The sequence below is a fragment of the Tamandua tetradactyla genome, chromosome 6, assembly GCF_023851605.1.
Source record: "Tamandua tetradactyla isolate mTamTet1 chromosome 6, mTamTet1.pri, whole genome shotgun sequence".
Classification (NCBI taxonomy): domain Eukaryota; kingdom Metazoa; phylum Chordata; class Mammalia; order Pilosa; family Myrmecophagidae; genus Tamandua; species Tamandua tetradactyla.
This window is the reverse complement of record NC_135332.1, coordinates 139,784,815-139,811,881: the sequence shown is the minus strand read 5'-3', so window position 1 is coordinate 139,811,881 and position 27,067 is coordinate 139,784,815.

Below are 27,067 nucleotides of genomic sequence, written 5' to 3'. Positions count from 1 at the left end.
TTTATGAGTCATTGCCTGGAGAGTAAGATTGTAAAGGAAGGACATCAAAGAAACAAGAAAGAAATTTCCTAGAGACGTAGAAGATAGATAAAGTCTGCTTGACAGAGAGACCACTGGGAATCTCTCTATGGCAGGAATGATCCAAGAGCTTTTGGGACAAGAGCTTTATTCACTGTTGCTGCGATTCACACTGATGGAATTCCCTTTCAGTGCCTGAAATCTTCAGCAAAGCCTCCATGCACACTTTGTCAGAAAGTAGTACCTTGAAAGCAAAAAGACCATAGTGCACCTGGTAAGAAATGGAAAGAACTAACTAGTGCACACGAAAGGTGGAAAGCAGAATGGAGGTTAAGAACTCAGCAAAAATGTGGAATCTTGGAGACAGAGGCAACTTGTAGAAATACAAGTGCTTCATCACTCCCCATCCTGTAGCTTTCGTTGGAGAGAAGAGCAGGTTTTCTTGCTGTACTTGGGGTTGGTGTTTGAGTCAATCTTAATCAATCTTTTACAAAACTCCAAAATATAGTGAGCAGCTTTATTTGTAATTGCTCCCGACTGGAAACAGTCTAGATGTCCTTCAATGGGTGAACAGATTGATCAACTGTGCCATCTGTACCAAGGAATACTACTCAGTAATGAAAAAGAACTATTGAAAAAATCAGCAGCTTGGATGAATCTCAAGGGCATCCCACTGAGTGGAAAAAAACAATCCCAAAAGATTTCATACTGTATGATTCCATGTACATAAGATTTTTGAAGTGACAAAATTATAGAGATAGCACTTTATATGGGGGTTGGCAAAGGTTATGGCTTAGGATTTGAACAAGACTGTGACTAATAAATGGAAACACAAGGGAATTTCTTTGAGGTGATGCAACCGTCTGGATGGTGGATGTGGTGATGGCTGCCTGAGCTTGTACATGTGATAAAATTTTGTTGAACTATACACCAAAACAAAACACAAACAAAAAACCCCAGTAAGCTCCAATTTAAGGCCTGTGCTTGAGTTAACAGTAGTGTGCCAATGCCAACTTCCTGGTGTTACAAATGTACTGTGGTTATGTAGCATTTATTACTGGAGGTAGCTGGGTGAAATGTATACAGAAACACTCTGCACTAGGTTTGTAACTGCTTGGGTCTTAAACTATTTCAAAATAAAATTTCATATATATAGGTTATATATATATATATGACGTGGTGACTATAGAAGTTGGAGCCCAATTTTATGTAACTGTATACTATATTATAAAATTGTAAATCTCATCTCAGGATAAGCAATCCTCTGATAAACTGAGTTGAGAATTGTTCATCTTCTTTTGCAGTTTAGAGATTTGCCGCTTTTTTTGAATGCTTGTTTTTTCATTTTTTTATTCTCATTGCTGTGCCTAGGGCTGAACTTTACCAGAATTAATCAGAAGGTCAGAAGGTCATGTTAGTTTTACATATATCCAGCCTCCTCTTTTTATGCCTCTCTTCATTTCTCAACCCACTGATAAATACCTGAGCCAGTGGCCTTAAATTCCAGCTTCTCCTTCCAATGACTCATGCCATCTCTTTCAAAAGCAGCTGATGAACTCATTCCCACTAAGATATAAATGAATGATAAGGGTAAATGAGACTCCCTTTCTTATAAATCAAGTCCCTATTTGACTTAGACAAAAGAAACCAAATTTAAGGAGGATATAATTTCAGGCATGCCATCACTGCGTGCAGAATACCTGTGTGTGTCTCTGTATGTGTGTGTACATAAACATATACACATATACACACACACACATGTTTAACCTGTTTAAGTACATATAGGTGGGATGAGGATCATGGGAAGTCATAACAGCTATTCTTGAAGTCATAGTTTCTAGCTAGTTGCCTGTTGGAAAATCGATAACACTAGATTTGGATATTCAGTTTGTAAAGCTAAAAATATACACGGTTGTGCAAAAAGTAATAGCTGTTCTCTTCCCTTTCAGAATTGTGTATCTTTAAATGCCAGGAAAAGGTGTGCTTTTAAAGATCCCAAGAGGAAGCTCATTTCTCATGATTATTAGGCATTGCCAGAGCTCTTTCCTGCCCACTGTGGAAATGGTGTTTTCGTGATGGAAAGCCTGAAGTTCATTTTGACGATCTGAATGGCCCTTCTCATACTTAGTGTCTATAACCATTATGCTCTCCATTATAAGTAAATTGCTTTCTTTCACTTTGGTTTCCCTCTAATCCCTTGTAGACATATGCTAGTTCTGGAACTCTTATACTGAGTCTCTGGTTAGTGTATTTCTGAGAAGTTAGATAAGGCCAAGCTTTAGTTAAGCTCTACATAGTCAAATGACATGGAGCTGTTTTTGGCCAGAGGCCCTTTAATTTTCCAAGAGCTCAAATGGAATAATTTAAAATGTAAAATGTATGAACATCTTTCCTCTGAACTAAATGGTACTCTTTTTCTTGGCTTAATTTCCTCTAGACATAAAAGTTAAGACTTTTTCACCAATACCAGCGATCTGTAATACTGTACATGTTGCCAGACTTACAGATTAGATAAGCATTTTGGTTTCCAGTAGTGTTTTCATGGAATTATCTCTATTCAGGTCAAATTCTATTTTGAGAACTCCAGCTGATTCAACATCCCACAATTTGTACTTTTGGTCTCAAAGTAAATACTTGATTTAACTCAAACCTAGAGAACTGCTCTTGTATTTGAGCCTTGACCCATGTAATTTTAATATCCATTAGCCCTTACTATGGAGTGTAATTGGATGGATCAGATGCTTTGTAGGTTCATGCAAACAGTGGGGAAAGCACTCAGGCTGTTCCACTTCCAAAGCAAACAGTGTGACTTTATTGGTCTAAGCAGGAATTGCTAATTAAGCCTTGTTCCTCCCTTGGCCACTTCCTTCCACTTTGTGTTGTGGTGCCCAAAGTGCAGAGAGACAAAGCTAGAGGATTTTAAAAGGGGCTGTTTTAGCAGGTCTAGATTCAGATATAAACTTGCAGTCAAGATGTATTCAATGACAGGGCAGACCTGGTCAGCCTGACATAGATGACTCCCACCGGAGCCTCCTGCAACCATTTCTCCTGAGGCACAGGGCAGAGAGGAGTAGGGCAGAGAGGGAGTGCAGGAAGGGATTGGGTTATTAGCAGTTAGAAAAGACCAGAGCTCAGGGTGAATTAGGGATCTCAGAAGTTGATTGGTAAGCAGATGGAAGAGGGTTTCACTGCAAGGCAGAAGGAGCCACTTGAAGCTCAGAAGTGAAACGGAATCAACCCTGAAGAGACCAGGCAGTTGTTAGAAGCAGAGATCAGCTCAGGCCCAGGGCACCTTGGCCACATTTCTCCCCTGGTGAAATTGCTATCTTTCTGCTCAAGATAATAGCCCTGAAGCCTGTCTGCTTTGACCCAAGGATGTCAAACAAACAGTTTGCAGTGATTCTGGAATCAGTGCATGGAAATGACCATTAACAACAGCAATCGTTATAGTAGCTATTTTTTATTGAGAACTTACTATGTGCTATGTACCATCTTAGGCACTTTGGCCTCATTTACTAGTCACAGCATCCCTTCAAATGAAGCTTGTTTCCATTTTTTTCAGATGAAGAAAATGCAGCTCAAGAGATCTTAGTAATTTATCCTAGTTCACATAGTTTATAAGTGATCAGATTAGAACTTGAAATGTTGTTAATCTGACTTCAAAGCCCATATTCTTATCCATGAAGTTATACTGGATTTCAGTATCAGATCAAGTGGTATGTCATTTAAATCATCAAAATTGCCACCTGTAATTCTGATTAGCTAGGCTCTTTCATATTGCAAGAAACAAGAGACTCCCAGGCTGTCTTGGTTAATGAGGAGCTAATGTGATGAGAATATATAAGGAAGTCAGGTCAGTGAAAAATTGTTCACCCCATAGCCAGACCTCATAGAGAACTGAAATGCCAGTGGGATGTCACTGTAACTCTAGGGGCCCAGTGATAGCTTCACAATGTTTCCCTACTCAGTGCTCTACCATTATAGAGCCCCAGTAACTCAACCTCACCTCATCAACTTTCCTGGTCCCTGCTGAGGACATTCTACCTGCTTTTCTTTCTACCTTATAGTTTCTGTTTACTCTTGCCTTCTATTGCCCTATGGTGACTGTTGTCTAATGGGTTATATTTAGGTCACTTCACAGGCTGGGCTACTGTTCAGTCTGCCTGCCTTTGGGAGTTACTTCTCCTTGGCCAAATCAGTTGTGGTGAACTGTGAATCTGGAATCTCTTCTTGTGCTCACAGAAGGGGGCTGTGAGCACAAGTGAATTGCCCGACTTCTCCATCTATTGATAACTTTTGGTTTTGGGACATTGTCTTATTTTGCCACAGCTGCTGTGACAAATGCAATTCACTGCTTGGTTAAACAACAGGAGTATATTGGTTTAAGGTTTGGGAGGCTAGAAGTTGAAAATCAAGGTGTTGACAAAGCCACACTTTCTCATGGAATCTGCAAGGTTCTGGTGATGGCATGCAGCAATTCATGGGGTTCCCTGACTTGCATCTCTGCCTCCATTATGTGATGTCCTTCGTCTTCACCTGTGACTTTCTCTGACCTTTGGCTTCTCTTTATTAGCTGTCTAGTAATATGGATTAAGACCCACCTAGTTCAGTTTGACCATAAAGTAGGACCTTAGAAGATCCTATTCCTGTGAGCCCACACATTAACTGATAATACATCTTCAAAGGATCCTGTTTATAAAAGAGTTCACACCCACAGGAATGCAGAATTAAGATTAAGAACACGTCATTTGTTGGGCTCATGATTCAATTCAAGACAGCTGCATTATCTTTACCTAGTATTATCCCATGTATGATTGAATTGCACTTGTTCATCCTGCTTTAAGATGGATTGGGATGATCTTGAGTCTCCCTTTTCTATATCCATGGTCAAGCCTTAAGCCACTGAGAAGTCAGAGCCTAATGTTTTATAAGCCTTTCAGCATGCATTTGACTCTATATTTCTGCATTTCCTATCTCAAAACATATTTTTGTGTGACTTTATATTCCTAGTTTCTCTTTCCCTTTCTTTGAGAAACAGAGAAAAAAAGCATGTTGAAAACCCTTCTTTGATGTGGCAGGCAGATTCTGTCTGTTCTTAATACATTAATAACAATGTTGATGATGTCCTCTTTTATAGCCCAAATATGCTTTGAACAATTTGGGCATTCACTTTTGTGAGAGTGATTTTATAGCACTAGTAAGTTGGGAATCAACCACTATCTCCTGGGGTAGAAGGGAGCCCATTTTTCTAATTACTTTGGTCTTTAGATTGTGTTTTTATATATCTTACCAGATGAAGTTAATAGCATTCTACATTTCAAAGTGACAACTCCTAATGCAATCTGGGATTTTGAGTCTTTGAGTCTGCTATTACTGCACTGTGAAACTATTAAGGCAAGATATGTTTTATTCATCTCTTGGTTCCCTACAGTTCCTAACACAGTAATTTGAATATAATTTATCCTCTAAAAATTTGTCAGATGAATGAATGATTAGATATGTAATGTGTAGCTGCTCAGATTATACCCATGTAACCTCTGATTCATGGTAGGACTGATGACTTGACTGGGACATTGCCAGGCCACCAATCACTAGGGTTGATTTGATTACTACTCTAGTACCTCTAATGGCAACTTACATTTATTTAATGCTTACCATGTGTCAGGCATATGAGGAAACAGGCCCAGAGAGGTTTAGTCTTTTGTTCAACACTGGGTAATAGGCAGTGGATTCTGCATTTGAACCCAGGTGGTGGGACTCCAAGGGCTACATTCCTTCTTAATTTAAACTTGATCATGAGAGAAGTTGCCACAGAATACCCACATAGGGTTTGTGAGTGGAACTTTTAAGAACACAACCAGAGGCACTTGTTCAGCAGCTCAGTTTCTCAACAGATGCCTTTGATATGATGCAAGGGATGACGTAGAAACAGCTAATGATCAGCTGTGCTATTCCTTATATTCTTTGGGAGATTTAAATGGAATTAAATGGAAACGATGCTGGACAAAATACAAGATGTTTTGTTTTCTGTAGAATATTACTAACTGATTAGGATAAGTCGGTAGCCTGGAATGTGTGCTGACTCAGTTTATCAGTCCATAAAATTTAGGCTGTGGCCATTGAGGATAAAGTCTGGGACTAGATAATGGGGAATACCAAAGAGAGAGAAAATACAGATGCTTGTTCGATGTAGTGTTTTAGTTTGCTTAAGCTGTGGAAATGCAACATACAAGACATGAGTTGGCTTTTACAACAGGAATTTATTACCTTACAAACCGAGCACTCTAAGGCCAGGAAAATGTCCAAATCCAGGCATCAAAAGGGGATGCTTTCTCCCCAAAGACTGGCTACCAGCAATTCTCCTGTATCACATGCCTTCTGCTGGTCCTTCTCTCATGGGTTTTATTGCCCTCAGTTTCTGGACTTTTCTCTCTCAGCTTTTCTGGGGCCTTTTTTTCTGTGTCTTCTCCCTGTTTCTACACACTTATAAAAGACTCCAGTAAAAGGATTAAGACCCACCCTGAATGAGGTGGGTCCCACATCTCAAGTTAAGATCCTACTCACCAAAAGATCCTACTTAAGATGGTCCACACATGGGAATGGAAGAGCTTTAAGAACCTGCTTTTTCTGGGGTACATACAACTTTAAACCATCACATATAGTTTTCAATATATCTGTGTCATCAGAAATTAGAATTAAAGGAAAGCAATAAAAATATATAAGAAGCATCATCCAGATATGAGCAAATTAGTAGGTTCTACAGAGTAAACAAGGATAGCATCATCCTTAGGTTGTGTGGCTTGAAGGGAGCCCTACATATAACCTACAGAATATGCATTTACATTTTGTTCTTCCAGTGGTTCTGGGTAAGTTTGTTTGTTTGTTTGCTTTACCCTTCAAAGCAGAGGCCTTTATTAAACATAAGTGAAAGAACAGGAGTGGCTTCATTGTTTGCGGGGCCCAGTACAAAATGGAAATGCGGGGCTGCTTGTTCAAATAGGAAAAATTTCAAGTCAGCATCTGGGTGAATTTTTAATTTAAAGGGGCCCGAAGATCATCCTTAGGATGCTTCCCTTTCTCTTATGTATACACACATTTGTATTGTCATACACTTGTTTGTGACTAGGAGATCTTTCAACATTCACTCACTGAGCACTTGTAATGTGCCAGATGTTCTGAATAAATGAAACAGTACAGCCGCCCATCCTTCAGGAGAGAGGCAGTGCAGCATAGAAGATACATTTTTAATAAATGGAAGGAAAGTTATCAAAATGCTGATAGTGTTCTGTGGTTAGTGGATTATAGTTGAGATTTAGTTTACAAATTATATTTTTCTGTATTTATTAACATTTCTACAATGAAAATATAGTACATTTATAATCATAATGCAAAAATTAGAATAAAATAGGACACACACATTCAGTTTTATGATGTAGGCAAAACGATGATAATAATAAAAGCACTTTGGTAATCTTCTTATGTAGCAGGTACTGTGCTGAGCAATTTACATGAATTATTTTATTTAATATTCACACCAATTTTATTCGGTGAGGACTACACTTCTGTTCATTTTACAGACAGTGATGCTGGGGCTTAGAGAGACGAAGCCCCAGGTTACACAGCTGAAGGTAGAAACGTCAGGGTTGACATCTCACAACTACATAATCAGGTAAGTAAAAGAAAAATGAAGATCAAGTACAGATTTTTTGATCCTGAGAATTCTTTTCACCATGTAGTTTTGTAGCTATATGCAGCCACATGATTTTATGCACTTATATGTATTCCACCATATATATTCTTATTTTTCAGAGAGTTTCTCTTTCCTTTTGATAGAGAGCTACTCAAGGCCATGAGCCATCTCTTCCCCAGTGTTTGGTTTCTTCATTCTTTCTTCAGTTTGTCATAGAGGGCTGCCTGCGTGGCCACACTTGAAAACACTGTGTCTCTCTGGCACAGTGGTTGTGAGGTCACATATGTCTCCTGCTCTGCTGAGGAGACTGTATATTCTCCTATAGCCTCTAACTGGGCTCAGTCTCTTAGCTTCATGATGGCACCTCAAATAAATGTTACTGTTTTTCAAAATAATATTTATTAAGCACTGCTTTAGTTTCCTGGGCTGTTCAAGCAAAGCGTTGGGTTAAACAATGGGAACTTATCCACTCACTGTTTTGAGGTTAGGAAAAAGTCCAAAGTCAAGGCGATGCCGTCTCCCTGAAGACTGTAGCGTACTGGGGCTGGCTGCTGGCCATCCTTCATCCTTGGCTCCTCTGTCACACGGTGACGCCCATGGCGGCCTCTTCTAGCCTCTCCATTCTCTTCCAGGTTCCATTGAATTTCAGTTTCTTGCTTCCACGGCAGCTTCCTCTCACTTCTTGTGTCTGTGATTTTCTCTCACTCTCTCTGAATTTTATTCTGTTTATATAGGACTCCAGTAGTAAAATTGAGACCATCATTGAATTAGGCCACACCTTATCAAAAGGTCCTACTTTACACCCACAGGAATGGCTTATATTTAAGAACATGCTTTTCTGGGATACATATAGCTCCAAACCACCACAAGTATCTACATGTTTGCAGTCTGAAGGAAAGATCTCAAACAGGAAAGCGTATCACCTATGAAGTACTTAGGTAGCTGTGAGAGATCAGATAGTTACACTATGTGCTGGTTTGAAAGGATTGTGTGCCCTAGAAAAGCCGTTTTAATCCTGATCCATCTTGTGGAAGCAGCTGTTTCTTTTAATAGCTATTCAGCACTGTAAATTGGAAACTTGATTAGATTATCTCCATGAAGCTATGACTTGCCCAAGTTTAGGTATTAACCTTTGATTAGAGGGAGGTGTGACTCCACCCACTCCAGGTGGGTCTTGATTAGTTTACTAGAATCCTTTAAAAGAGGAAACATTTGGAGGCGAACCACGAGAGCCCATGCAGCCAGAGACCTTTGGAAGTGAAGAAAGAAAATGCCCCGGAGAAGCTTCATGAAGCAGGAAGCCTGGAGAGAAAGCTAGCAGACGTCACCATGTTCGCCACATGCCTTTCCAGTTGAGAGAGAAACCCTGAACTTCCTCGGCCTTCTTGAACCAAGGTATCTTTCCCTGGATGCCTTAAATTGAGCATTTCTATAGACTTGTTTTAATTTGGACATTTTCACAGCCTAGAATGGTAAACTTGAGCCTTAATAAATCCCCCCCTTTTAAAATCCATTCTGTTTCTGGTATGTTGTATTTTGGCACTTACAAACTAGAACACTCCAGATTGCTGTGAACCTGGGTATTGTATTGACTGTAAAGTGCTTCAAGCTTCCCTGAGAAAAACAACTAGGTGAGCTCCACTGGGATTCAGCTTTATTTTCAGTGACTGGCCCATGTGTTAACCTGAACATTTTCCTCTTCTGCAGAATTTTGCCTGAGAAGAAACTCTACTTAGAATAAAGAGAAATTGCTGACCTTCCTTTTGGGGTTATTTAAATCTGAAAATCTAGGTTTAATAATTAATAGTAAACATTGGATTACTCTTTGTTCATCTAGTTCTTAAGTAATTATTGGTTGAGCACACTCTTCACGCAGGGCATTCTGTTCTGTGTTTCAGAAAGTGCAAAGATGGTAAAGACATGACTTCTGACCTCCAGATAGTTATAAGTCCCTAAATGCATAAGTAAAGAGAACAAGGAAATAGACCAAGAAGTTGTAAGTATGTGTTCTCAAAATATCAAGTAAACGTGTATTACAATATCAACTTTGCTGTAGTAGTGAGTTACCAAAAAATGCACACCGTTTTGATAGTTAATCAAATGATATTTAAGATAGTATTAAATATTCAGAATTTAAGAAACTCTGATATCTGTATCTATAGATTTTTTTTCTTGCTTGCTTTAATTTTAAATTGGTTTATGAAACATATTGTACAAACAGGCTTTATGATGACTACTCAGATTTTTTTTAAATATGCCTATGAATAAGCTGACTAGGTGTCCATTTTTGGTGGTTAAGATTTTCATATTTTAATTGTAAAAATATTTGTATCTTCATATTTTCCTGAAATCAGGAAAGTATTTGGTAAGATAAGTCATTCCTATAGCAATGCAGATATTTGTAAGAAATAAGTCATTCCTATAGCAATGCAGATATTTGTAAGAACTTTCTACTTGATATTTTAAGAACATCCAATTTTGACAGCTGATCAAATGGTATCTAAGTTAGTGTTTAATACTTAGAATTTAAGAACTTTGCTATCTAAATTTGCAGATTTCTTTCCTTGTTGTCTTAATTTTAAATTGGTTTATGAAACTTACTGTGCACACACAGGCTTTACAATGATTATATGGATACTTTATTTAAATATGCCTATGGTTGACTAACTAAGATATCCATTTTTAGTGGTTCTAAGTGTAATGTTTGTTTCCTTAAATAAAAAAAATTAAAAAAAGAAGTTGTGAGTGGCATCAGAAAGGTATGGAACCGTGACACATGAAATACTACTACTCAGGACGTCAATGCCATCTGAGGGAAAGTTTGAATTTGCAGAGAAAACATTCTTAACAGGTTCCTGCCTCACACTGGAGCAAGTGTAGAGAAAAGGAGACAGAGAGGGTGGGCCATAGTGGTTCAGCAGGCAGAGTTCTTGCCTGCCATGCTGGAGACCTGGGTTCAATTCCCAATGCCTGCCCATGCAAAAAAAAAAAGAGAGAGAGAGACAGAGAGCAAATCTCCTGTGTATGGGATCTTTGGCAGATTAGCTCCACCATGTCAAGAATTGTGAAACAGAAGCTGGGGCTAGTGACTGGGTATTGCCCACCAGAAATCTCAGTCTGTCTCCATTGGGTGGAGCAAGGGATGAGATGAAAGGCCAGGAGTATAGGGAAATCCCTACTGAGGGAAGAGAAGTGTGAGGAATGGGCTTTTCCCTGCAAGGTTCCCCAGGTTTTAATTTCTTTGTCCACTGGTTTTATGCATGGAGAGCATACTCGTCTGGGAGAGAAGACAAGAATTTTTTTTCCCCATCTGTGCAAAGCAAGGGGCAGTATAGATTTTCTCCTAGAGAGCTCTGAAATAGGGCAGAATAGGATAATATTTAAATGCACTTGAATGTTACATTATAACTGACATCAAAAGCACATTTCATTACCTATTCCTGTCCCAAATAATTTCCAGCCAGGTATAACATATAAACAATTAAAGATTCTGCCAGGACACTAAAATAGAACATTAAGATAGATCAATATTAAATGCATAAAACTCAATAATAAAATGCCAGCACAAAAGAAAGACACCAAATTTGAATGTGAAAACCTCTCTTATTATCCTGGGAGCCCCCATATAAAATCCCCTTACCAGATAAAGACCTTAGACCTTAAAGTCCAAAGTAAAGGAATAAAGAAGAAAATCAGATTATCTTGCCTTGGTGAGTTGGAAGTTCAAAGCAATTAAAGTCCAAAATTTACTCCCTGTCCAATTTCTTGTCTGTTCTCAACTGTGGAGCTTTTGCTTGCAGGGAATTGGGGAATGGGGGCTGGAATACTTTCTACAGATTCCAGTCTCGCCCTGGATTCTGTCGAAGTCCTTTAGTACTCTGAAGCTGTACCAGTTCAATGTCAAATCTCTAAACTGCTTTCCTTTTAAAAGAATTCAAAGACAGGCCAGATTGCCAAAGTGGGGGCCTCCTACCCACATATTCATGAAACAAAACAATTGCCAGCCCTTACACAGTCAACCCAAGAAGAATTATGTTGCTAGAAGCCAGTACTAATGGTATTGAGAGAAGAAATGTTGCTGGAAAAACACCTTGGTTTGAGTCCTTCATAGGAGTGTTACACTCTGTCAGTCTCTGGAATCTATGACCTATGAACTTAAACTCCTTTGAGCGAGCTCTCTCCTAAGAGACCACTGTGCAATGACCATATATGGGGAGGGGTAAACAGACATTCACCTGTGGGCCCCTTCTCTTTTTTCAGGGAGTGGTCTTGGAGATGTTGCAGACTCTGCCCAGTTTAGAAATTTTCATTGGAGCTACCCTAGTCTTCAGGCCTTATTTGAGGTATATCACTCATTCATTGATTCATTCATTCATCTTTTACCATTCAACATTCCAAATATCTTGTTTTTCAGCTACCCTTTGTGGCCTAGTGTCTGGTGCCTTGGATGGGCATGGAAGTGGGCTCAGGGTCGAGATCCAACATCCACTCTCACCACTGAGCCATACTGGCTGCTCCACCGCCACTGTGATGGATTGGCCTCTAGGAAGGTGTCTCCATCCCCACATTTGCTCAGCTGGAGAATCACCCCAAGCAGATCTATGAGCTGTAACTGTTGTTGCTCCTGAAGATTGTAGTCCTCTTTGCTTGGTGACTCTCTGTGCCTCTGCCATGCGCTTTTGGAACGCTGTCCTTCTACTTTTTATAAAATGTAAAATACATAAGCTCTATTTGTTATGGAAAATTTCAAACATCTGCAAAAGTAGACAGATTAATGTAATGACTTCCTCGTCTACTCATTACACTGTTTGAACAATAATAGCCATGCGTGGTCTTTTTCAATATTTCAGAATTTGAGGAGCCTTTCTTTCTGTTGTACCTTTTTCTGCAACACTCTCCATTTCTATTCCACTCTTCCTCCAGCGAAGCTTTGTTGACAATTTAAAGTTGAACTGTTTTCTTCTCTAATACTTACCAGATTGGAGATAAGAGAGAACATCTTCCTTTCTATTACTTTTTCATTGTTTTTAATTCCAGACTTATTCTTTTCTAGTTTATTCCTTTAGATTTTGTTAGATGTGGATTCTCATAGTGAAAGCTATGACGTGAATCAATTCCAGGTATGCTAAAAAACATCCATTATTTAAAAATTTTTTTCAGTCCCTTCAACAAGTATAATTTTAGCATCTACTGAGTTCTAAAAATTTTCTTTTGCAAAGAGGCTCTCTGCCCTCAAGGAGCATGCATTCTATTGAGTGAAGAAGATAGGAAACACATGTTGGAAAATGTATATAGATCAGGGAATGAAAAATGCCCTGAAGGAAAATAAGAGCAGAGAGATATATAGGAAGTGATTAGGGGTTGGGTTGGGGTTGCTGGGCTTTAAAATAGGGCAGTCAGGGAAGAAGGCCTGACTGAGAAGGCAATATCTGAGCAGAAGCCTCAAGGAGGTAAAGGAAGATGTATGCACTTACCTGGGGGAAGAGGATTCCAGGCAGAGGGCACAGCAAGAGCAGAAGGTATGTGTGGAGTGTGCAGGAATACAAGGAGGCTGGTGTGCAGGGCTATGTGGGAGTGTGCAAGGTAGGAGATGAGGCAGAGAGGTAAGGCGGTGAGCCAGATTGCATAGAATCTGTAGACTGATCTGACGACTTGGCTTTTACTATAGGTGAAATGACAGCTTTTGGAGGGTCCTGAGCAGAAAAGGAACAAGAGATATTCTCCTGATCATGAGACAGATATTGAATCCAGGCCTGATCTTTATTTGTCCTTATTCTGCATGGTCCCCTTTACCTTTCTGTCCTGCCTGCCCCTAGCATCCAATTTCATGAATTTCTAGGGCAGTTTCCTTTAGACTCCAGGCAACACCCTTATCGGCACCACAATGGATGCACCCCTTAAAATTCACAAAACCGTGCTTTGGGTATTCACAGATCTTCCTAGTCTTCCTTTCTCAAATTTTTATAACCACTACATACAGCTCTCCTGGCCTTTACAGGGCAATTCCTGTTTGCCTGTACTAGGCAATTGTTACTTATGACTTGGACTTTCAATAGTTTCCCGGATTCTGTCCTCTGGAGGAATCATTTCCCATTCTGTCATGGATATAATGCACCTCTTCCTCTCCTCTGTGAGAGCTCTTTAGGCTCCAGTAATTTCTGCTGATCTAATTACAATCAAGCCATCTCTCCCTTCCTAGTGCTCCATTTCATGGCAGTTTGACCTGAATTTTACTTCTCTTTTCCTTTTTATATATCCTCTGGCCTTCAGGATCTCATTTTCTGCTTCAGGTCTGTAGGGTCTGTATCCTAAGATCTCAACTTTTCTCTTGAGGAAGCATCTCTCCTTTTCTCCAGTGAAATCAGCTGGTTTTCCTGCGCTTGCTTCCAGCAGTGTCCCTTGAGGTAAAGAGCTGGATTTTGGAGCCTCTAGGCAGCCTTCTGGAGTCTATCCAATCAAGCACTAGCTCTGGGATGCTATGTAATAATTATTATCATGGGTCAGCAAATCTCAGAAAACCTGAACTTTTCACTCTAGAACAAGATTGCTCATTGTCACCCCATAATAATAATGAGACCAACAGAACTATAACCCTGGAGGTTCAGCATAAATCTACATAGGCATTTCTTCATTGGGCTGAATGCATGATGGAGGTTGAAATTTAAGGAGGCTGATGGGAGAGGGGAGGAGAAGGCTTCCCTAAAAATAATCTCCTTTAAGAACAAGGAAGCAATATTTTACTGTCCTGAACTGCTAAAACTCATTTTTTATAGAATCAAATCCATGAAGAATTGGCTATGGTCCGTGTACTATTGTGAGTGTTAGAATTTGCACTTTGTCCCTCTAGTTACTCGATCTGTGTGAAAAAAACATCTGCTGCCAGCCCACTCCCCACTGGCTACTCGGAAAGTAAGTTATTATTCCACTTAGGAAATATGCTGTAAAAAAGGAACCCCAATTAAGGCCATTTTCAAATGGTAGAATTTGAGGACGTGCTAGGCCATTTAATCTCCCAGTGCCCTCCCCACCACTGCCATTTCACTTTTTCTCTTTTGTAGCAGTCTAAGTGACCCATTCTGAAAATCCCTGCATGAGATCCTCTACTTTTGAAGTTCACCAGGCACAAATATTACACCTAAACACCTTGGATCCTTTTCAGCTTGCCAGCTGGCAATGTTCTTATCTGGAAACATTTTTCACCTGGGTAAATATGTTTCCCTAAAGCAAGCTTCCTGGGGGCAGGATGTCTAGAGTAAGTTTCCAGAGACCCATGCATGTCAAACCCTTAGTGGTAACTATGGGAAGGAAGTGAATTTTGACAAACTGGTTACTAATTTGGATAGGCTGCATGTGCAAGCTCATTAGCAGAAGGCTGCTCATTCATTCATCAAATATTTATTGAACTCTTCTATGCAAGGTATTACTCTAAGTTATTTTTTTATCAGAGCACTGAAAATAGAGTCCTCATATATCCTCCTCTCACACACACAGTTTTCCCTATTATTATTATTGTTATTATTTTACCTAAATTAACCCCCTTAAGCTAGGCTAGAGATGTTTATAATTGTGGAGCCTCTACTGGCCTTTCAGTCTCTTCAGTTTCCTAATGGAGAGCTTTCCTGTGACTGCAGAGGGGGTGTTGTGTGTCCAGGCAGCCCCAGCTACTGCCTTTATGCAGGAATCAGAGTGCCAGAGTCCCACTGCTCACATCTTCCTGTTGGTTTCATCACAGAAGAAGCAAGTACACTTGGCATGATACATGATTGCAGATTTCTTCGCCATTTTCCCAAAGCAGGCACCATGACTGGTCCTGTATTTAAAGTCAATTCCAGCCTCTTTCACATTTTTCACTTGGATTGCTTGTCTTCTTGTTGTTGAGCTGTAGGAGCTCCTTATATATTCTGGATATTAAACTAATATCAGATAAATGGTTTCCAAATATTTTCTCCCCTTCTGTAGGTTGCCTTTTTACTTTCTTGATAAAGTCCTTTGATGCCCAAAAGTTTTTAAAAAGTTCCATTTATCTATTTTTTTCTTCTATTGCTGGTGTTTCAAATATTCCTTTTGTACTTTTTTCCTTCTCCTCTCATTTGGGACTCCCATAATGCGTGTATTGTTATCCTTCGTGTAGCCCAGAATTCCCCTAGGCTCTTCTCTTTTTTTTTCATTCTTTTCTCTATCTCTCTTCTGACTGTATGGTTTTGATCATCCTGTTTTTTTGTTCACTGATACTTTCTTCTGCCTGTTCAAATCTGCTGTTGAATCCTTCTAGTGTATTTTTAATCTCTATTACTGTGTTTTTGCTCATGCATTATCTTCTTTATATCCTTTAGTTCTACATCCATATTTAGTTTATGGATATATGAGTTTAGTTTTCTTAGTTCCTTGAATTGACTTAGGAGAATGACTGAATATCTTTGATTAGTTGTAACAATGTCTGTTTTCTCTAAAGTTTTAATTTGTTCCCTTGACTAAGCAATCTCTTACTGTTTCGGTATGGCATGTGATTTTTTGTTGATGTCTGGACATTTGATTATTTTGATGCACTAAGTCTGAAAGTGTAAGTGTGTTTCTCCCTCTTGCCCAGGCATAGCTTAGGGAGCACATAAAACTCTTGCAGAAGTTCCGAAACTGGCATGAGTGGGAGAGAAAAGTTGGCAACATTCACAGTTGACACAGTTCACAGAATCTAAGAAAAAATGTTACGTAAGTTATTGCCATTTTATGATACAGTTTGAGATTTGTTCTTCAAGCTGAGAGAATTGGATTAGTCTAGCTTGGTTCATAGGTCATACGCTCACCCCTTGACCAGTCGAGTGAGAATCCTGATCGGCAGTTCTATGAGACTTCGTGAAATGGGAGTTGGGGTGGGTATCTAAGGTTTGCTAAAGGAATGGCTGAGCAGGTCACACAGTAGATCTTCCAACAGTCTCATCTCCCTGAACCTTCAAATTCCTTTCTCCTCAGTATACCAGGGAACTTCCAGCCTTTCATCCTCACTGACAATTAAAGTAGCAAACTAATAATACCACTGCAAGGTGCTTGAATCAACACATTAAATCAAACCTTGGGGGAGACGGGGCGGGAATATCCATGCCAATAAATTCTACCTTGGATCCTATACCTTCCCCACAGTGCCCTTGCCTTGGTCAAGGCAGTGTTGACCTGCCAAGACCTGGCAGTGTTGAGCCTTTATTTTGTTCTGCAGCTCTGCAGCCTTTACTGTCAGGTACTGAGATGGTCACTCAGCTCTAACTATTCTAAGGCAACAGGATTTAAGAGAGACTCCAAAGCTACCACTAATGGTTTCAGATTTCCTGCTCTGTTTTGAGTAGCACATTCATCACCTTCAATTACTCTTTTCATGCTTGGATCCTTATTAGGGCAAAGAGAGTAGCCAGCTTTTTTATAACCATGATTTTTTCCCCTAGTATCTAAGTATGGCAGCCACTTCAGCTCCCAGTCTCTTGCCCTCTTCTTGCTCTTCATCCCACACTCCTCCGGTGAAGGTTTGAGTAATTGCATGCCCCAGCATGCTCCACATGACCAGTTTTCCACTCTGCCCCTTCCCCTACAAGGATGTTATCTGTGCCATCCTAAATTGCAGGAGCAACCTAACCTGAGAGAGCCCTTTTAAGACTTGTGGACAGTTCCTCTGTAACACAGCTCCCAAAAGATTGTTCACATAACTGCCTTTGGGGTAAAGTCCTGGAGGACAAGGGTCAGAGGGAGGAGGGGGATTTACTTTCACTGTGTATCCTTTTACACATGTATAACATTAAAAATAATAATAGTGAAAACAGTTATAAACCAAATATATAGTGTCTGTTTATGGGATTTTTCTCTCCTGCAGGGAATACTTCCCAATTTTATCTCTTTGAGGATGGAGGCACTTGACTTTTAATCTGATAAAAAAATATTCCTCTTTTAGTTTAGTGATGAATTCAATTAAATATTACTTTTATTTTCATATGGTTGAGATGGATGAAAGACAATTTAAGTATTTTAAACGCATCTAAACTGCTCTTAAAAAAACTAAGACATCCAATTTGTCATCTGTTTTAGTTAGATTCAGTTGTCAACTTGGCCAGGTGAGCATACCTAGTCTTGTTGCTGCGGACATAAGCCAATGGTGCGTGAACCTCATCTGTTGCCAGTTACATCTGCAGTCAGCTAGAAGGTGTGTCTGCTGCAATGAGTGACGTCTGACTTAATTGGCTGGTGCTTAAATGGGAGATTGCAACGTAGCACTGCTAGCAGCTTGGCATTCCTCATCTCAGCACTTGCAGCTCAGTCCAGGCCTTTGGAGATGCAGAAAGAAGTCACCCTGGGGAAAGTTGTTGGAACCCAGGGGTCTGGAGAGAAGACCAGCAGAGACCATCCTGTGCCTTCCATGTAAGAAAGAACCTCGGTGGAAAGTTAGCTGCCTTTCCTCTGAAGAACCAACAAAATAAATCCCCTTTTATTAAAAGCCAATCCATCTCTGGTGTGTTGCATTCCAGCAGCTAGCAAACTAGAGCATCATCTCTTAAATGGCGATATATACTGACCTAGGCTGAGCCAGGCCAGTAGATGACACAAAGCAGGAGGCAGTGTGGGAAGCCAGGCCTGGCTGAGTACATGTGGGGTCTGCCATGTGTGAACAGGAGATTGGAACAAGGTAGAAATTCAGAAGCAGATAGTCAAGCAAAATGTACAAATACACCTGCAGTTGGACTGTACATCTCCAGAAACGCATCTAATTGAAAGACAAAAGGGACATCACAATGAAGATGTTGACTCAGCTGAGTATTTCTAGAGAACATTTACCAACTCTTTGAGGAGGAAGGATTATTTAAAATTGATTGTCATGTTTCAGTGTTTAGCACATTTAATTGGAATTTTTATACATAGTAGGTGATTAATTTATCTTTAAACATACCTCCTTTTGTTAGAAATCCTAGCTGAAACCAAAAAGAGTGTGTTGGTTGTGAGAAAAAGAGTCAGTCCCAAATCTGCTCACTGAAATGGCATCCTGGAAGGAATAACTGCTCCTGGTGAAGCCACCCATTTCTATGTTGTAAAAGGAGTAGGGAAACAAGTTTCAGATGGCCACCTTGAACAGGGATAATTACAAATGGGCAATCCTTGAAAGTTCAAGAAGTTCAATTAGGTGGTTAGCTAGGGGATGCATGAGTTGACTGACAAAATCAGTGCTTGGATGAAAGGAGACTGTGGCACCGCTCAGTGATTTGACGAGAATACTATTTGCAAAGCCATATTAGCGTGAACAGTGAATATTTATTTAACTAAAAATTATGATCTATGTATATTGAAGAGGGAAGTACTGTAGGGGTGTAGGGGAGTGTTAAGCTAAGTAAGTCCTCATATTCCATATTACAAATTTAAAGGATAATGTCCAAAATTTAAAAATAAAACAATAGTATAAATGTATTATTTATAAACTTGTGGTGTAAATAAAGCAGAAGAAAGAATTAAGATTTGAAAGTGGTTGTCTCTGAGAACAAGAATCAGGGATGGGGAAGGTGGGACAAGGAATTGTGTTCATTGTTGTTGTTGTTGCTAAAAGCCTTATTTTTTATTTTGTAAACCATAAATGCATTGATTTGATAAAAATTAAATGAAAAAAATAAAATGTCTGCAAAGATGGCATATTAAATAGATAGTAGTGATTTCCCGTAGGGAGAGGATGAGCTTGAGAAAATTATGATAATTATCCAAGTATTACTCAATATGCTTCTGAATTGTACAAATTTTTTACAACAATAATATATTCATACACTATTTCTATATGTAAGATAAATAAAATATTATATGAGTGAAAGAAATAGCAGAGGAATATTTCCTAGAGAGTTTTCACACTAACAGGGTACATGAAATGCTAAGCAGTGTGAATAAAAAGGACCCACATCTAGACAGTGATAGTTTAATCTTTGAATACCATATTTAAAGAAAAAGATCCTAGAAGCTGCTAACAGCAAAAAATTTTTTGGGGAAAAGTAGCAGTCAGATATTTTATTTTTCGTCAGCCACACATAGTGTGTAAGAAAGCAATAGAATAATATTTTCAAATATTTGAAGAGAAATTGAGCCTAAAATTCTATATCTAGGCAAGTTATTAAAGCATGAGGGGAAAGTAAAGATATTTGGGATATTCAATTACTCAACACATTGTTACCCAAAAACTTACTCTAGGAATATTAATGGGATATGTACTCCAATAAAGTGAACGATAAATCCCAAGGGGAGGCATAAGACATAAAAGCAGTAACGACCCAGGAAACAAGCAAAAACATGAAACTAAGAGAATAAACAGCAAATCATAATCCAAGTCTGAAAAACAAGTGATAGCAAAAATCCACCAAAAAGTTATGAAAGCCATAATTTTCCTGCATCTAAAAGCATAACTTTGAAAAATATGAAACATCTGTGAGAAGCTTAACACAAGAAACTGGTAAATTCATGATCATATTGGGAGGTATTAGCACACCTCTTAGAAATTTTTGACAAAATAACTTACATATAGAATTTGAAAAATGCAGTGAATAAACCTGATCCCTTATCTGTATATTTATATCTGCATATCATCATAACCAGTAAATAGAATAAATATCATTTTTTACAAATATATATGAAAATTCACACACAAAAAACATGGATGACATATTAAGTCATAAAACAAATCCCAATTGATTCCAAAGGCAAAAATTATACCAGGCACATTCATTATGATAAAATTAAAATGTATACAAGATGGATGGTAAAAAACTATACACTTTGAATTTTAAACTCAGTTTCAAATATATTTTGAGCTATAAAGAAAAATAGACATTATACACTTCTTAGAAATGATAAATAAAAGCACAACATGGTACAGCCTAAGGAATATGGCCAAAGTTGTGGTCAAAGGAAAATTTATAACCATAAGTCAAATATTATAAAGCAATGGTGACTAAATATAAATTAAATGGTCTTTCAACTCAAAAAACTTTGAAAGAACAAGAAAATAAACATGAAGAATGTAGGAGGAAAGCATTTTAAAAGTAGAAATAGATACAAATAGTAGTTAATGAATTAATACATTAAAAAAAGCTTGTTCTTAAAAACAATAACATTACAAAACTTTTGCCAAATCTGATTAATAAAAAAAGATGACCAAAACCTCATTAGGAAAGAGATAGGGGGCATAACTACCAATAGAAGAGTAAATCCTATAATATACGTAAAACTTTATAATAGCATATTTGCAAGGCAACATGAAATATAAGTTATAAAAAAGATCCAAAAGCAAAGCAGAAAACTGAATAAGTTTATAACAGCATAATTGAAAAAGGAATCATAGGCCTAGCACTAAAACTGGCAAGAGGACCAAATTGATTTATGAATGAATTATACCAAGCTTTTAAACAAGAATATCCATAATCCATAAATTGTTCCTGTATGTCAAAAAAGTGGGAAGCTATGTAACCCATTTAACCAGACTTCCAAAATTTGAAAAGGAAACCAACAGAAACTGCATACTTATCTATAAAAATAGGGCAAAAAATATATTAGCAAATAGAACCCAACTCTTATTAAAAGAATAATGCACATGACCAAGTAGAGTTATCCTAGGAATGCATGGATGTCTCAACACAAGTAAATTTTACAAATATAGTTTAGTGCAGTAAGAAACTAAACATAGGGGAAAACCTTAATGATCATCTCCATAGATGCTGAAAAAGCATTTGTTAAAATTCAATGACCCAGAACTAAAAAACAAAAATATATTAAGAAAAATTCAATGACCCATAAATCAAAGCCTTTTAGTCAGCTAGAAATAGAAGGATAGATTTTTTTAAAAGCATCTACCAGAGATCCGAAGCAAACTTCATATCTACTGGTGAGACAGAAGTACTTCTAATCATGTTAGAAAAAAGAGAAAGTTGTCTATTATCGTTGAGACTGTAAATTTTGTTCTGGAGATCTTAGCCAATACATTAAGATGAAAAGAAGAAATGAGAGATATAAGTATTACAAAGTAAGGGTCATCATTTATGACAAATGATATTTATTAAAACCCCAAGAGAAATAACTAATAAGGAATTAAGAAAAGTGACTGAGTATATGAGCATCATATGAAAATTAATTAAAGATATTTGACTAATTAAATATTAAAAAAGTGTAATTCATTTGTCATTTTTACTGAGGTCCCAAGGCAATAGGTGGCAATTGTCTCCACATTCCAAAGTTAGGTGCTGGACCACCCATAAAGGACTAACCAGCTCTGTGATCTTTGAATTGTTTGCCCAATTCAAAGATATCAAAGAATTAAAATTTAGGAGTTGCAGTTCACAAACAGTGAACCCTAAGTTAAGCCATGAGCATAGGTAATAGTATAATTATAAAAACATACTTTCATCAATTGTAACAGATGTTCCACACCAGGAGGTATGTGGGAATCCTGTATTTTATACGTGATTGAAAACCCACAACTTCTCTAATAAAAGTAATGAAAAAAAAATGCAAAAAACACGTGGAGCTGAAAATTCAAGACACTATTTCCGGGTTGTAAGAGACATTGGAGAGGCAGATATATATTTCCTGGAGTTTAAGGGTGGAGTGGGTGCATGTCTAAAGGCACAACTCTGGATATTTCTAATGTTGACATATATGTGCATAAATCTATATGTATATTTCCTACACTAATAATGGTGGTCATTTAGCATGGGGACTGGTGTTGGAGCAGGGAAGATATGAGTCGTTTGAAAGAGATATTGAACTGATGCATCAATTAATGAATTATATGCTGAGTCCTTGCTTTTTCCAGTTAAGTATGTCTGAAAAAAATGTAACTGCTAGGTCCACATATTGATTAAGCACCACTTTTGATAATAACCCAAAGTGTTTTCCAAAGTCTGAAGACACAGTTAGTTCCTATAAAAAGGTTTTATTTTTATCTCAGAATTTTTTCATTAACTTTATTTTAAATCTTATATATTTAAATCATAAATCAATGCTCATCATAAAAAATAGAATTATGTAGTTGAATTTCATTTGCCTCTACTCAGAGTTAACCATCATTATCAGGCCAGGATATATCTTTTGGGATAACTTCTGTTCATATACATGTGTGTATTTAAGCACCTATGACATGTTTAGGTTTTACTTACATAAATGAAATCAAGCTATTCTGAAGCTTACTCTTTCATGTAATAATAATCAAGAAGATTGTTCCATGTTAGTACATATAGATCTCTCATGTTCTTTTTAATTCTGCATAATATTTTATTATGAATGCTGTAACTATTCTATTAAATATCCAGCATTTGGATATTTCCTAAATATTTTCTACAATGAACTTCTTGGAGTACAAATTTAAGATACATGGATTGGAGTGAGATGAGATGGTTTCTCAAAAGAGAATCAGGGACTGTTACTGCAGAAAAGATGGATGAATGGTGGTAAGCAAAAACACAGGTCCATTGCCCCAGACTGAGGCCTTACCAGTTTAAGTAAAATGCTTGTTTGGCTCTGTAATGTAAATGAGCTGTGTGAGAATGCCGATGGTATGCCTTGGGGCTTAGATCTAGGTTGAGAATAACTGACCTATAACCCATAAATCGATACATTTTGATCTTTCTGACATAAACTGAAACTGAGCTTAAATTCGCACGAGAACCTTTATCAATGTGAGCACTAATATACGATTACGTACCATATTGATAACGTTCTTAATGAATGGGAGGGTTGGCAGGTCTTCAGCTAGCCTTGATGAGTGACGAATGTCTACATTAGTTTTATAGGGTGAATCTCTGAAAAACTTGATTTTTTTCAGTTGGTTGTTAACTCTACTCTTAACGCTGAGCATTATTGATTCAGTCTTAATAGCTGAATGCTTTTAATTTAGGGATTTCTCTTTTTTAAGCTTCTTACCTCTGCTTTCCTTTTGTCCTGGATCCCAGTGAGTTGGCTTGAAGGCCAACCTTCTAACGTGGCCTGGAAGGCTGGGCCTTTCTATCTCTGAATGGACTGACAATCCCACCACTTCTTAATTCACAGAGAATGTCTTGCAGCTGTCTAAGGAACACAGATCATTAGTGATTTTGGCAGAATTTTGTTGGAAGCACAATTCTAAAGATGAAAGGTCAGTTTTATTTAACTGATGAAAACAATGAGTAGCAGATTAAGCTAGTTTTCTGGTAAACAGTACCATTACTTTCCAGTAAATAGTGTCAAGATGCCTTGATGAATAACATACACGGCGATAAAGAAGAACATCTCTCAGTGATGGAAAATTAGGTATCTCCATAAACTCAAACATGCCTTTAGTTTTCTTGCTATGATCTGTTCCCTAAAACATTTACCAACAGGTCATTTGGTCATACTCATGGAAAAAATGAAGTGTGTTCTGTTGAAGTCACAGTCTCCAAAGATGGGCTAGTTTAAGGGCTCTTCTTTTCATCTGCCTGAAGTGTTAAGATACCAAAACAAAGCAGTGTGTTCTGTGTTACTCCTGCATTGCCCACCCATCTGTTGAAGCTCAGAGATGAGCTGGAATGCAGTAAGAGAAGAGCCAGTCTCATAAAAATTGAATGCAGCATACCAACCTGGCAGCATCCATCACTGCAAGATGGAGGACATGGTTTTGGCCCACTTGCATGCATTTTTTTGAGCACATGTTGATGGTTCAGACTGAAAGACAGAGTCTCCAAACTTGAGACAATAAGAAGCTACAAAGAGTCCGCTTTCTGGAACCTTAGATTCTCTATAGTACCCAAGTGTCTCCATAATAACAAGATGATGAGTGTAAATTCTTAAGGAAGAACATACACTCTTTCAAAGTGTTCAAGGACCAGTTAGTCACTTTCTGTTGGGGTACCACTAACAATAATTAAATTAACAGCTAACGTTAATGGAAAGTTTATTATATGCGGGGCATTGTGTTCAATCCTCACAGCAACTCTATGAGAGACAAAGAGGCATATAGAGTTTATGAAACTGTTAAAGTCACATGGCTAGTGTTGAAATCAGGATTTGAACCTAGGCAGTATACGGCTCCCAGACCACACTCTAGCCATTATATATGTACCACGAAATGACCTTTTCTATTTGTGGTGACTTTTTATGGGGGGTGGGAGGGTGTGCGGTCTGGAAATTTAACCCCCGTCTCCTGCATGGAAGGTGAGCATTCTACCACTGAACCACCTGTGCAACCTTGTGGCGATTTATTTTTAACCCATCCTGACTTCCTCTAAAGGGCTCTGAGTGGTATAAGAAAAGAAAGAACCTGAACCAATTAAATGTGTTTTCTCCATTATTTTTTAGCATTGTGTAACGGCCTTTAAGATATTTGGAGACGCCCTGGATGGTGAAGCAGATTGGCGTGCACTGCTCTGTGAACTTAAGGGAATGAATTTCCTTGAGCACTTACAAGAGCTAGATTTTCCACTTAAACGTTTTGAAAGATTCTGACAGCTGAAGAGAAGAAAGAGGGAGGGAGTGGGTGGAGGTGGGGACAGAGGACAGGCCAGCGAGCCAGCAAGCTGGAGCCAGAGGGCTGGCCAAGGTGAGGAGAATCCAGCTGCTTACCCATGTCTGGTTTGTTGCCTCAGATGTTAAGGGAAAAATCCTTTGAAACCATTACTTGAAAATGGAGCTTTTTGGACACTGATTCAGAACTGTTTTTGATATTCTGGCCTTGTTTTTGTTGAAACGATATATTGTTTTACAAGCAGTGCTGAGCTCCAATCCCACATTCCTGCTGATATAACAATTATTATTTCATGGTTTCAGCATCTTCTCTGGTAACTCTATGCATAATTTAAAAAATATCTAGATAAATGTGCGTACACGTGTGTGCACGTGTGCACGTGTTTGCGTGTGTGTGTTGGGGGATGGGGGTTGACAGGAGAATCTCTCGGGGGAGATCTGGACTGAGCAGTCCATTCAGATTTTTCAGAGTATAGACAACAAAGCAGTTGTGCCCAAAGTGCTGTGTTTACAGTGCAACTAGTTTGCACAGCAGAAATGCTTCTGGTCATGGTAGAATGAATGGTGAGAATTGAGTGTGGCTTATTAGGGTAACTTCTGGCTTTAGGACAGCATGAGGGAAAATTATTTCCTTGGGTGAGAATTACTTTTCCCTTAAAATTTTCTTCCTTGTTCTTTTTTCTTTCCACTTTCCAAGTGGGAATAACTGTGAAGGACAGAGCTCAATTGCCTAGTAACTGTCGCAGACCTTAATCAATTTCACTCAAGTTATTGGACAATTTGTATCTTATCTAGGAATTAGAGAAATCAAATGCTTCACTAATGTTTCTTACATCATTAACTGTAACATTACAGTATATTTCTGTAGCATTAAAAAAAAAATTTCTCAGTTGATTTTCCCCAAAACGTAGAAATACCAAGGAAAGCAGTATTACCCCTGTTTTACAGATAAGAAAACTAAGACTTAGACACATTAAAATATGTTGTAAGTGAATCTGGGACTGGAACCCAGGACTTTTGATTCTCATTCATGAGGTTCCTTTGTCCATGTACCAGGATCCCTCTATTCTTTTAAAATGACATTTATACCTCTATGGTTATAATTTAAAATTATTGTAGAAAATATAGAAGAGTAAAAATCACCAACAATAAGGACCAATCAGCAATTCTATTAATATACTTATTTTTATTCATATGTATATGCTTATACATGCACGTAATAGAGTTAAAGATTTAGTGTATATTTATATACACACACATACATGTGTATATATATACACATGTATGTGTATTTGTATAATTTTCAAGATATTTCCTTCACATCATTCAAATTTCAAAAAGGGCATAGAATACAAGTCTTTTCCCCACCATTACTCTTACAATCTCCCTTTCCACATGTTAAAATCATATTAATTCCTTGAATTGTTCTCTGGAGATATTTTACCCAGGGATATTTTGTCCTTAAGAAAAGCTGTATAGATGTATGTATACATACATATATACACAAACACATTTGTTATATATATGTAACAATGTGCTCACTGTTGGGCATCTTAGTATTTTCCAGAAAAATCATATCTCTTTGTTTTTCACACTTAACAATTTATCTCAAATTTTTTTCATATAAATATATAAAGACTTTCCTAAGTCTTTTTCACGCTGTATGACTATACATTAATAACCTCTCCTCTACTGATGGACATCTAGGTTGTTTCCAAACTTTATTATCACAAATAATTTTATCTGTGTAAAGTTGTATTTAAGAGATTTGTGAGTGTGAGTCTATCACTTAAGATAAATTCAGACAAGTGAAAATTCCAAGGTCAAAGGTGTAATAGATGCCTAACTTTGTACTGTGTTGACATATTGCCCTTAATAGAAGTTAAA